The sequence below is a fragment of the Salmo trutta genome, chromosome 5 (assembly GCF_901001165.1).
Source record: "Salmo trutta chromosome 5, fSalTru1.1, whole genome shotgun sequence".
Lineage (NCBI taxonomy): Eukaryota > Metazoa > Chordata > Actinopteri > Salmoniformes > Salmonidae > Salmo > Salmo trutta.
Genome location: NC_042961.1, coordinates 65242152 through 65254698, shown reverse-complemented (window position 1 = coordinate 65254698; position 12547 = coordinate 65242152). Strand labels below are relative to the sequence as shown.

The following is a 12547-nucleotide window of genomic DNA, read 5'->3' as shown; positions in this document are numbered from 1 at the left end:
TGCATCAACAAATTTTTTCTCTGTGCAATAATAGTGTTTAACATGGTTTTCGATTGACTACCTCATCTCTGTACCCCACACATACAATTATCTGTAAGGTCCCTCAGTCGAGCAGTGCATTTCAAACACAGATTCAACCATAAGACTGGAATCTAAAAATGGTGTATTCAATGTACACTTTGAAAACCTCAATTAACTAATTCTGTATGTAATCACAGTGCCTGTGTCAGTTGGTATCAATGCCAGAATGTTGTTATTTTTAGTGTGTGTGTGTGTGTGTGTTGGACTGTGTAAGTCACTACTGTTGGTGCCATCTATCTAGTGGGGCGGACAGCTGTATGGGAGGCAGCCTCTGTATCAGGCTCTGAAAGAAGAAAAACATGCTCTTTTGGATTATCAAGACTCCGCTGTGGTTGGTTACCCTGCACAGAATAGAGTACCACATTATGAGTCATAATACCCATAAAACCTAGCGGTCAAACAGGGAAATGGTTCCAATAGTTTTTCCACCATTAATTTTTCCCCCATAGGGGATTTTAGAAACACTTAAAATAAGGGCTGTGTTGCATGTAGGCTGAATCTTGACGTGGCGTTTTGACAACCGTGTAAATCTCTTTCAGACAAGGTGACTTTTGTCAATATATTTGCCTGTATTTACCATGCCGTAAGTTAAAACGCTAATTAGCTGCTAATGTGGCTATCATAAAGAACTACAAATACCATGATGATCTGGACGAGACTGACGAATCGAGGCAAAGGTAAGAATCTCTGGATTAACTATCATGTAGTAAACTCAGTGTCCCTAGCAGGGGACATATGTTGAAACAAATACGGAAGATATACAGTTATGTAATGCTTCAATATGTTTTAGTTCCCCCCCATAGAGTGAATTAACCACTTTGACAGAGACTATTAAATACCAAGAACACTGTCTGCAGGTTAGCATAGTTTATCATGCAACATTACTCAACTGAATGTATCTTATGCAACTACAATCTACTACAACAGCTACATAATAGCACTATTACATATACTAACTACATTCTACTACATAATAGCACTACTACATACAGTACACATACCAAGTACATTTGACTAAACTTCAACTAGAGTCACACATAGTGTGTTTACTGAGCTGTTCATAACTAATAATATCAAGTTCACACAATATCCCTTAATGACAAAGAAAAAAACTTTTTTTTAGAAAGGTAAATAAAAAAAATGTAAATATCACATTTACATAAGTATTCAGACCCTTTACTCAGTACTTTGTTGAAATCAGCCCGGAGAGAGAAGAGACTTTAGGTCAGTGGTCACCAAACGATCCATCGACTGGTCCATCTCCAAGGCATTCCTAGTCAATCGCCAAACATTTCTCTCAACAACAACAAATAAACAATGATAAAGCTTTACATTCCTAGTTTATTCTGTCTCTGGTGCTGTTGGGAGTTGGTGCACTTCACTTGTTTCAGCTGCTCTGAGCCCCGGGTTGGTCAAGTCTTCCACTTTTTCAGCCATTTCATGTGTCGAACTGATGGTACAAACTCTCCCTACTCGGTGTTCCTGAGGAGCGTAACACACACACACACACACACACACACACACACACACACACACACACACACACACACACGCACACACGCACACACGCACACACGCACACACGCACACACACGGTTATTAACATGGACCAAAAATGATCGCTACTCAAATATCATGGTACATTAGGGTGACAATGACAGATGTGCACTTTTACACCGGTTGTATTCAGCGCACGTGACAAATAAACGTTGATTTGAGTATCAAATCGAGCACACAGCCATGCAGTCACCATAGACAAACATTGGCACCTGTTACACACAGTAAGACAGCTATTATAAGGGAGGCATAGAGAGGGCACACAAAAAGAGACGCATCATGTGCCTGATTTAACAATGAGCACGGCCACGGAGGTTAAGGGTGATTACTGTCAGCAGCCTCGTGTGAAAACACACTCATTGTATTATTGTATAATAAATAACGTGTTGTTTATATTATGCACACCGAGTGAACAAAACATTAAGAACACCGTCCTAATATTGAGTTGCATCCAGCTTTGCCCTCATTCTTGATACACACAGGAAACTGTTGAGCGTGAAAAACCCAGCAGCATTGCAGTTCTTGACACACTCAAACCAGTGCACCTGGCACCTACTACCATATCAGATCAGTCTGATATCTTAACAGTTTAAACCACACAGAAAAAAACAATCCTGTAGTTAACTCAAGGGAATCAGAAATGGGAATTACGTAACAGAATTGCCCCTCTTCCCCATTATCCCCAGTGTCAGTGTGTAGAGTCCTGTCAGTGTGTAGAGTCCTGTCAGTGTGTAGAGTCCTGTCAGTGTGTAGAGTCCTGTCAGTGTGTAGAGTCCTGTCAGTGTGTAGAGTCCTGTCAGTGTGTAGAGTCCTGTCAGTGTGTAGAGTCCTGTCAGTGTGTAGAGTCCTGTCAGTGTGTAGAGTCCTGTCAGTGTTGTCTTTTAAATGTTATTTACTATATGTAAGACAACAGCAAAAAGGGCAAGAAGGTAGAGACAACAATACATCACGCAAAGCAGCCACAACTGTCAGTAAGAGTGTCCATGATTGAGTCTTTTGAATGAAGAGACAGAGATAAAACTGTCCTGTTTTGAGTGTTTGTTGCAACTCGTTCCAGCCCCCATCTGTATCGGCTAACTGTCTACTGCAGGACTCCCATTGTGTATGTGTGTATGCAGCATGATTGTACATACGGTATGTGTTTATAGGTTTGCTTGAGCTGTTCTATGCATGTATGAGAGTGTGCCTGTGGTTGAGGATGACTATATTATTGAGAGCCATTAAACGAGTATATACTTAATTACAGCCTTGTTGGTCAACTGCAATTTACAGAGTTATTTAATGAGCTGGTAGAGATAATATAACGTAGGATAGTATCACCTCTAGCATCAGACAGAGATGTCTGGGGGAAAACACTAGTGTTCTCTTTGAAACCACCAGGTGGCAGTGCACCTCTAGCATCAGACAGAGATGTCTGGGGGAAAACACTAGTGTTCTCTTTGAAACCACCAGGTGGCAGTGCACCTCTAGCATCAGACAGGGATGTCTGGGGGAAAACACTAGTGTTCTCTTTGAAACCACCAGGTGGCAGTGCATCCCAATTATTAAATAGTTGTTTGTTTCTGTAGCGTTTTCTACATGACTGTTTCTCCATACAGTTTGCAATTACACACAGTGCTGTATCACATTTTGGTTAAACACTACTCTAATTTATATACCAAAAGTCCCTCATTTATATACCAATAGTATATAAATGAGTTCACACAGTATCTGCTAGAAGGGGAAACAACAGCATTGAACGAGGACAAACAGGAAGTCTAACACGTGTACACACATGAAAAGGCACAGACATAAAACAAGTGCACGTGTAAACACACAGACACTCTTTCCCTCTCTCTTCCTGTAGATGTGTGTGTGTGTGTGTGTGTGTGTGTGTGTGTGTGTGTGTGCGTAGCGTTCAGCCTCATTTCCCCCCATGACTTTCATTGTGTTTGAAGTCTGGGCCACTGCATATAAATCAGCAATGTAAAGAGATGGGGTGAATGAGTGGGGAAAGAACATTCTACACAAATTACCTTCATAATAACAAAGAACAAATGTGTCCCCCTGAGGGGAAATTAACTTTCATACAGCCAAAAGGGGTGAGAAATTACACCAATTTCAGTGGACAATTTGCACTAATGTAAATAAACATAGACGGAACATATTCCCTTTTGCTGACGTGATGAACCTCTAAGGGAACATAAATATTTACCATCTAAACCATGAAGGGTTTTCTTAATTTATGCTATTTTCTACAGAATAATAGTAAAGACATCAACACTATGAAATAACACATACTGTATAGTAGTAACCAAAAATAATGTTAAACAAATCAAAATATATTTTCCAAGTGACTACCTCATGAAGCTGGTTGAGAGAATTGGTACCTTTTGATTTATACGTCCATGTTATTAGTGTAACTAAACAAAAATATTAAAAAACGCAACAAAGTGTTGGTCCCATGTTTCATAAAAGATCCCAGAATTGTTCCAGACGCATAAAAAGCTGATTTCTCTCAAATGTTGTGCACAAATTTGTTTACATCCCTTTTAGTGAGCATTTCTTTGCCAAGATAATCGAGTAGGAGTGATGAGTTATTGCTGACGCGGATGACAGAGAGGCTCAAGTGTTTCCACTGGACCAGATATCAGACAGTATACAGGTCAGAGGTCAGATATCAGACAGTATACAGGTCAGAGGTCAGATATGACAGTATACAGGTCAGAGGTCAGATATGACAGTATACAGGTCAGATATGACAGTATACAGGTCAGAGGCTCAAGGGTTTCCACTGGATGAAATATCTGATAGTATACAGGTCAGAGGCCAAAAGTCTGTTATATGCAAATAACAGGATTGGGTTGTCGGGCCGACAATAGAGGCTCTTTACTTATATCCCTCCTTTCTTCCTCCCTAAAAGTCTCTGATTATAAATAACTAGAAGGGTTAAACCCATGTAGTGGAGCCCTTGGTTTGAACGGCCCATTCCTGTCTAAGCAGCTTCATTGAGGGAGTAATTAGTACCAAACATCTGAGTTCTCCCAAAGTGAAGTCACCCATTCAATTCTCAGCATGTAGAGGACATATGGTGCAAACTCATTTTAGGCCTTAGCACTAATATATAACATATATACTATATAACATATATATTATATAACATATATACTAATGCATATATATATATATACTAATATATAACAAACTCATTTTAGGCCATGCATATATATATATATATATATACACACACACACACTAATATATAACATATATACTATATAACATATATACTATTGCATAGCCAATCTAATGCTTTTACATTTATGGTGAATAGTGAATAGTATTATGTGCGTCCTTCAGGAGAAGTGAGTGATGTCATTAAACTGAATTGAAATCATGATCATTAGTTATTAGTTACACAGACATCCGACGAAATTATGTACAAATATTTACAGGCCACTCAAAACGACAAATTAAGAAAGACTACAAATGAAATGCTTCACCCACATATTAAACATATTCAAAGTACGTCTACAAGAACAAATATAGCGATATACAGATAATCTTTGCTATTTCAGTTGTCATTGATTGTCATTTAACTGCATAGTGGGCCAGCCAACATGGGACAAGTGCTGGGGAAAAAACCTTTCCATTTAACTGCATAGTGGGCCAGACAACATGGGACAAGTGCTGGGGAAAAACCTTTCCATTTAACTGCATAGTGGGACAGCCAACATGGGACAAGTGCTGGGGAGAAACCTTTCCATTTAACTGCATAGTGGGCCAGCCAACATGGGACAAGTGCTGGGGAAAAACCTTTCCATTTAACTGCATAGTGGGCCAGCCAACATGGGACAAGTGCTGGGGAAAAAACAGTCACATGCTAGATCAAACAGTGAAATACCAACAAAGTCTGGCAGGATGTCATCCAGAATGTGGAAATGTAAGGCCATGTGCAAGGGGTCAAAGGTCACAATTAGGCAGAATGGGAAGTATCACCAATAACCAGAGACTGGATGCATTATTAGTATATTTTATATATTTACATTTATGCTTAAAGACCGGTACATACACAGAAAAGACCTGGTTCATTTTCACCCGTTTGAATGAATTCCTCCCCAAACTGTCAGATATAGTTTCAGTAGTTCATGAAGGTCTTTGGACAGGAAGGTTGTGGTTTAGCTAATGGCCCACTTTTCACCAAAATGGAGAAATGGCATGTTTTTTGTATAAAAGCAAAAAGTTAGTAAATGTTTTCTGATAGAGTCGACTACATCATAGGAGAACGGTCCTTAATGATCCTTACTAGCGCAGCAGAAAACACACTTTCAACAATTCTATATATTTAAAAAAATTATTAGGGTAATGCATCCATGCTTGTCTGTCTGATAACGCAATCAGTCAATCTGGTCAATTACAGGGTATTTCACATGCATGTGTTACTAGTGCCATTCTGGGCCTAAAGATCAGGAATTGGACGGTTGACCCTTTGATCATTCTAAATTCCGGATGACCCCTACGGTGGTCACCACCCTATCGTTTCATATAGCATGGATGACCCCTACGGTGGTCATCACCCTATCGTTTCATATAGCATGGATGACCCCTACGGTGGTCACCACCCTATCATTTCATATAGCATGGATGACCCCTACGGTGGTCTCCACCCTATCGTTTCATATAGCATGGATGACCCCTACTATTCGAAAACATTGGTAAATTATAATATTGTCATTCAAATAATTACAGTTTAACATTTCGTAAATGCTACTGTATTGCCAGATTTCAAAATAACTTTACTGGGAAATCACAAGTTGCAATAAACCGGGTGCTGTGCTAACAACAATAGGCTAGGCTATATAGGTTAGCATCATCTTGTAACCATGTAATATCAATAATACTATCGTCAATAATCCCTTACCTTTGATTATCTTCATCCATTGGCACTTCCACATTTGTTGTGGACCTGGGATTCCTGGTTTCTTTTGACAAAGTTCATAATTGATGTCCAAGTTGTTCCATGTTGTTAGCGCTTCGGTGGCTACTAAAAAGTAGCGCGGGGGGGGTGTGAAGTCACGGCGAAAAGTTAAAAAAGTTACAAAAATAATCTATTTAAGTTCGTTCAAACATGTCAAACGTTGTTTAGCATCAATCTTTAGAGCCATTTTTAACGTGAAACATCAGTAATGTTTCAACCCGACCTCTCCTATGTCTAGATTAACGTTTTTGAAAAATGTCTCGTGTCTCATGATTGCGCAGGTGCAGGCCATAATGGAAGTGACGACATCCCACGGACGTCAACTTCAATGCATTCTAATTTGCTCTCTGTTCATCATAGACGCTTCAAACAACTTTATAAAGATCGCTGACATCTAGTGGAATGGACTTAGCATTATAGCATTATAACATTATAGCATTATAGCATTATAACATTACAGCATTATAACATTATAACATTACAGCATTATAGCATTACAACATTACAGCATTACAGAATTACAGCATTATAACATTACAGCATTATAAAAATCCTATTTCAATTTCTCTTGTGCCTCAAGGCCCCCCAATAACCTCCTTTACCACAGAATTTTCAAATTCCAGAAATGTAATTTAAGGGACATGACACTGAAATATAATTTGGTGAAATGTTTTCATTACACTACTTTTGAAATGTGAAGTTTTACATTTTAGATTGGAGGGTCACGTCCCTTCACCTCAATTAGATGGTTGATGTGAAAGAGCTGGCCGACGGCTATGAAGGAGTCTGGAGGAGGCACAATGAGACATGACAATGGCGTGTGTATGTTAAAATGATCTTTATATGAATTTTGGCATGTCTTGTGTAAAATGTGATGCTATAACAAATAAACCTCACCAGTCACAACTGTGTCAATGAATTGTTGGAGGTTCCACATTGCAGATGACTTTTAAGGCGAGTCGAGAGTGATTTAGAGTAACCTTGACTTATAAATAACTACTTAATATTATTTGTAGCTCAGTAATTCAGTCACAATTCACCCTTCGATCACAGTCTTGATGCTCTGGAACACAGCAATCTATGATTTCAAGCACTTATAACGAGCACCTAGACTACAGACACCTGTGTAGCACTGACAACACTTCAACTTGCACTAATGTGTGGTCAATTAGACATTAACGACCAGAAATGACTAGACACCTTGTAAATACTTGACTTAACCCTGGTGTCGTCTTAACAGTCTGTTTACTCCCATTGTCCCAAGGGTAAAAAATGACCCACCTTCACTAAACCCTGAAAATAAAGCAACTTAATTGAATTTTAAAGGCCAAATCTATTTTGCATGAAGAAACAACGTGTCATTCATCAAACACTTTGTGAATATCTGGGTTTTCCAGAAAGACTGCATTTAGTCAGTGGACACCACTCATTTTTATTACAACACACCTGTCATAATTGTTTTCTTTACTAAAGTAGAGGTTTATTATTATTATTGCTAAAGGTACTGCATAGGTATAAACATGTTTTTTTCCCAAGAGAGAGCACTCGTTCCCCATTCCTAACCAGGAGTCCCCATCAAATAGAAGGAATGAAGTGACACCCTGTGTAGAATGTCCTTTTAATAGAGTTGTGATAACATATTATGTCGTGGAGTAACAATACAATCCTTGTCTGCAAAAGCCAACTTTTACCTGGGGGCTTTGTAGACCCTTCAAAGGCGTTCCGATACCTGGTCCCCAAGAAAAAACCCACATGTTATGACAGCTTATAGACAGTAGTAGGCAAATGAAGGGAAAAAGGTACAATAATAAGCATACATTATTTGACCTTCCATATATTAAGCAAACCAGACAGCACGATTCTCTTGTTATTTTATTATAGAAATAACCAGGGGAACACTCCAACAATCAGACATCATTTACAAATGAAGCATGTGTTTAGTGAGTCCTCCAGATCAGAGGCAGTAGAGATGACCAGGGATGTTCTCTGTTTAGTGAGTCCTACAGATCAGAGGCAGTAGGGATGACCAGGGATGCTCTCTGTTTAGTGAGTCCTCCAGATCAGAGACAGTAGGGATGACCAGGGATGTTCTCTGTTTAGAGTCCTCCAGATCAGAGGCAGTAGGGATGACCAGGGATGTTCTCTGTTTAGTGAGTCCTCCAGATCAGAGGCAGTAGGCATGACCAGGGATGTTCTCTGTTTAGTGAGTCCTCCAGATCAGAGGCAGTAGGCATGACCAGGGATGTTCTCTGTTTAGTGAGTCCTCCAGATCAGAGGCAGTAGGGATGACCAGGGATGTTCTCTGTTTAGAGTCCTCCAGATCAGAGGCAGTAGGGATGACCAGGGATGTTCTCTGTTTAGTGAGTCCTCCAGATCAGAGGCAGTAGGGATGACCAGGGATGTTCTCTTGATCAGTGTGTGAATTGGACCATTTTCCTGTCCGGCTTAGCATTCGAAATGAAACAAGTACTTTTGTGTGCCAGGGAAACTGTATGGAGTAAAAAATACATTATTTTATTTAGAAATGTAGTGAAGTAAAATGTAAAGTTGTAAAGAAACAGAAAGAGCAAAAGTACAGATACAAAATAACCAGATATATAAACGGAATGTAGTGGAGTAGTTTAAATACATTTTTATTAAGTAATTTACACCACTGGACTTGAAAGGAACACCTCAATTACCTCGACTAACCGGTACCCCATGTATAGAGCCTCGCTATTTTTATTTTACTGCTGCTCTTTAGTTATTTGTTACTTTTATTTCTTATTTTTTACTTAACACAGATTTTTCTTAAAACGAAATTGTTGGTTAAGGGCTTGTAAGTCAGCATTTCACTGTAAGGTCTACACATGTAGTATTCACAACATGAAAACATATTGTGAACTTGGTGTGACATTATTGAAGCTGTGCTGACACCTAGTGGACATCAAGAGGAACTACATCACACAAACTATAACCTTAAAACAGATGGGATGCTTTACACACGTTGCTCTGTTTTATTAGACACTAATATATATGTCCAATAAACAGACGTTGAAAAGTCGGAATGTAGAGTCGGAATGTAGAGTCAGAATGTAGAGTCAGAATGTAGAGTCAGAATTTCAAAAGTCAGAATGTAGAGTCAGAATGTAGGGTCAGAATGTAGAGTCAGAATGTAGAGTCAGAATTTCAAAAGTCGGAATGTAAAGCATAAACACCTGGGAAGTTGTTCAAAAGCAGCTGTAGTGAATCAAGCATCTTTAGGTTACCTGGAATAGGTCAAAGCATATATTTTATATGTTCTAATTTATTTCATCTTTATTTAACTAGGCACCTTGAACTAAACAACATCGACACAGACACAAGTTAGCTGATATATTTGAGCAACAGGATTAACACTGAGAAAACTTGGCAAAATACAATGTATGTTTCTGTAGTACGAGTAGGCTGGTGTATACAGTATCATTGTAACAATTGTGTCCAAGCCACCTAGCTAATAAAATACTGGGGCTGGCAGTCATTAGTTACATTTCAACCATAGCGATTCCCTAATTGAGGCGCAACAGAGTTCACCTGGCGAATGCAGGAACACTGGAAATAATAACTAAACCAACGAACGAGGAATGGTGGAGGCTACCAGAACGAAGACAGACATTTTTCAGAATAAACGTGGTGAGTGATAAACTTATAACACACTGTCATGTCACCACCTATTACACCCCCCCCATCTGGTCTCAGTCCTCTGATAACACACTGTCATGTCACCACCTATTTCACCCCCCCATCTGGTCTCAGGCCTCTGATAACACACTGTCATGTCACCACCTATTTCACCCCCCATCTGGTCTCAGTCCTCTGATAACACACTGTCATGTCACCACCTATTTCACCCCCCATCTGGTCTCAGTCCTCTGATAACACACTGTCATGTCACCACCTATTTCACCCCCCATCTGGTCTCAGTCCTCTGATAACACACCATCATGTCACCACCTATTTCACCCCCCATCTGGTCTCAGTCCTCTGATAACACATTGTCATGTCACCACCTATTACACCCCCCCCCCCCCCATCTGGTCTCAGTCCACTAGCTCATCATTTGAGGTGCGACATCAAATAACAGACGTGCAATGAGGACAGACTCATACACTTGATACATTGTATTTCACGTTCGTTGATCAATAAAACGGAATCACTGAACAACATGCAATTAACAGCAGGTTTCCTAGAAGTAGAACAGGGTCTGCAGAGCTAGCTGGCTACTGAAGTAGAACAGGGTCTGCAGAGCTAGCTGGCTACTGAAGTAGAACAGGGTCTGCAGAGCCAGCTGGCTACTGAAGTAGAACAGGGTCTGCAGAGCTAGCTGGCTACTGAAGTAGAACAGGGTCTGCAGAGCTAGCTGGCTACTGAAGTAGAACAGGGTCTGCAGAGCTAGCTGGCTACTGAAGTAGAATAGGGTCTGCAGAGCTAGCTGGCTACTGAAGTAGAACAGGGTCTGCAGAGCTAGCTGGCTACTGAAGTAGAACAGGGTCTGCAGAGCTAGCTGGCTACTGAAGCAGAACAGGGTCTGCAGAGCTAGCTGGCTACTGAAGTAGAACAGGGTCTGCAGAGTTAGCTGGCTACTGTGTCACTGGAAATTGTCTTTTTTTTAACCTTTATTTAAGTAGACAAGTCAGTTAAGAACAAATTCTTATTTACAATGACGGCCTACACGGGCCAAACCCGGACGACGCTGGGCCAATTGTGCGCCGCCCTATGGGTCTCCTAAACACGGCCAGATGTGATACAGTCTGGAATCGAACCAGGGTCTGTAGTGACGCACTGAAAATGAAGTGCCTTAGACCACTGCACCACAGTTGACCAACTAGTTAATGTTAGCTACATAAACCTGCATCTGGATGATCTAAGATGATAGCAAGTTGAGAATAACACCATATAACTTCACATCGTATTGCTAACAACGTTATATCACTTCAGGATGTATCTTTGCTAGCCAGCTTACATTTTGTTTACTAGCTAACTTAGCTAGCTAGGTAGCTGAGATTTCTGAAGCTAGCTAAGCGATGGTGTGAGCAACCCACCTTCGGATGTTGTAGAAAGACAGCAGAAGCAAAGCCAGCATAACTACAAACCATAACGAGAAATGATATCCATTTGACAAGCAATGTTACGTTTGATGCTGGTTGTTACTAGCGATTTTTAGTTTCAAACACACTTTCCTTCCTCTTCCATTAATGACGTATTTCCTTTTCCGTCTAATGACGTTCCCAACAATGTGCTTCTTCTTCTGAGGTTTAACGGCGGTTGGCATCCAATTTGTTGCATTACCGCCAACTACTAGCCTGGAGTACAACTCCCTTATACTTTACTTGAAAAAGAGAAAAAATGTACTGAATAAATACCCTACAATCTAACACTATACTCACTAATTTCAAAATTATATAGAATAAAATTAACACCCCCCCTACTCCACTAATTAAATGTATTTATTCCTTCCTCATGCCATCACCCTGAAAGGATGGGACATCACCACTTAACACACCCTGTTACTCTTTCTATTGTCAAGTCTCCCACACACCCAAATACCTCTCTGCAGCTGCCACCACAACCTCTATTTCCTGAGACTTCAGATCCATCCCTGCTGTACAGTTCATAACCATTGCTATAAATGCTAAAAATCCAATCTTAATGAAACTTATTTCACATTTTGTCCTATCCCTCTGTACTGGTATATCTCTACTACTCTCACCACTCCTCCCCCTTGACCCATCTTCCTCTACTTTCTTCACTGCCTCAGCATATGACAACTTCTGCGCTACCATGACCCTGGAAACCTCAACCTGCCTCTCTCGCACGGGACATTTCTGATCCCCAGCTCCATCGGCACTCCTACAATTAACACATACCACTACTTTCCCCGATGCTACACATTCCTTTGTCTCGTGCCCTTCTGCACATTTCTCACACCTTGGA

General features: G+C 40.2%; 1 protein-coding gene and 2 long non-coding RNA genes across 8 annotated transcripts in view; 1 reads left to right on the top strand and 2 right to left on the bottom strand.

Annotated features, from left to right (window-relative positions):
- LOC115194768 (Fc receptor-like protein 5) overlaps nt 1-12547 on the top strand; it is a 342937-nt gene that overhangs the window by 42320 nt on the left and 288070 nt on the right. The gene's annotated exons all lie outside the window — the stretch shown is intronic.
- LOC115194805 (uncharacterized) lies at nt 934-6580 on the bottom strand. The gene is made up of 2 exons (XR_003878501.1): nt 6539-6580; nt 934-1563 (listed from the first exon to the last, which is right to left on the bottom strand). It is a non-coding gene; the product is annotated as an uncharacterized LOC115194805 (long non-coding RNA).
- On the bottom strand, nt 9044-11810 carry LOC115194792 (uncharacterized). The gene is made up of 2 exons (XR_003878485.1): nt 11656-11810; nt 9044-9083 (listed from the first exon to the last, which is right to left on the bottom strand). It is a non-coding gene; the product is annotated as an uncharacterized LOC115194792 (long non-coding RNA).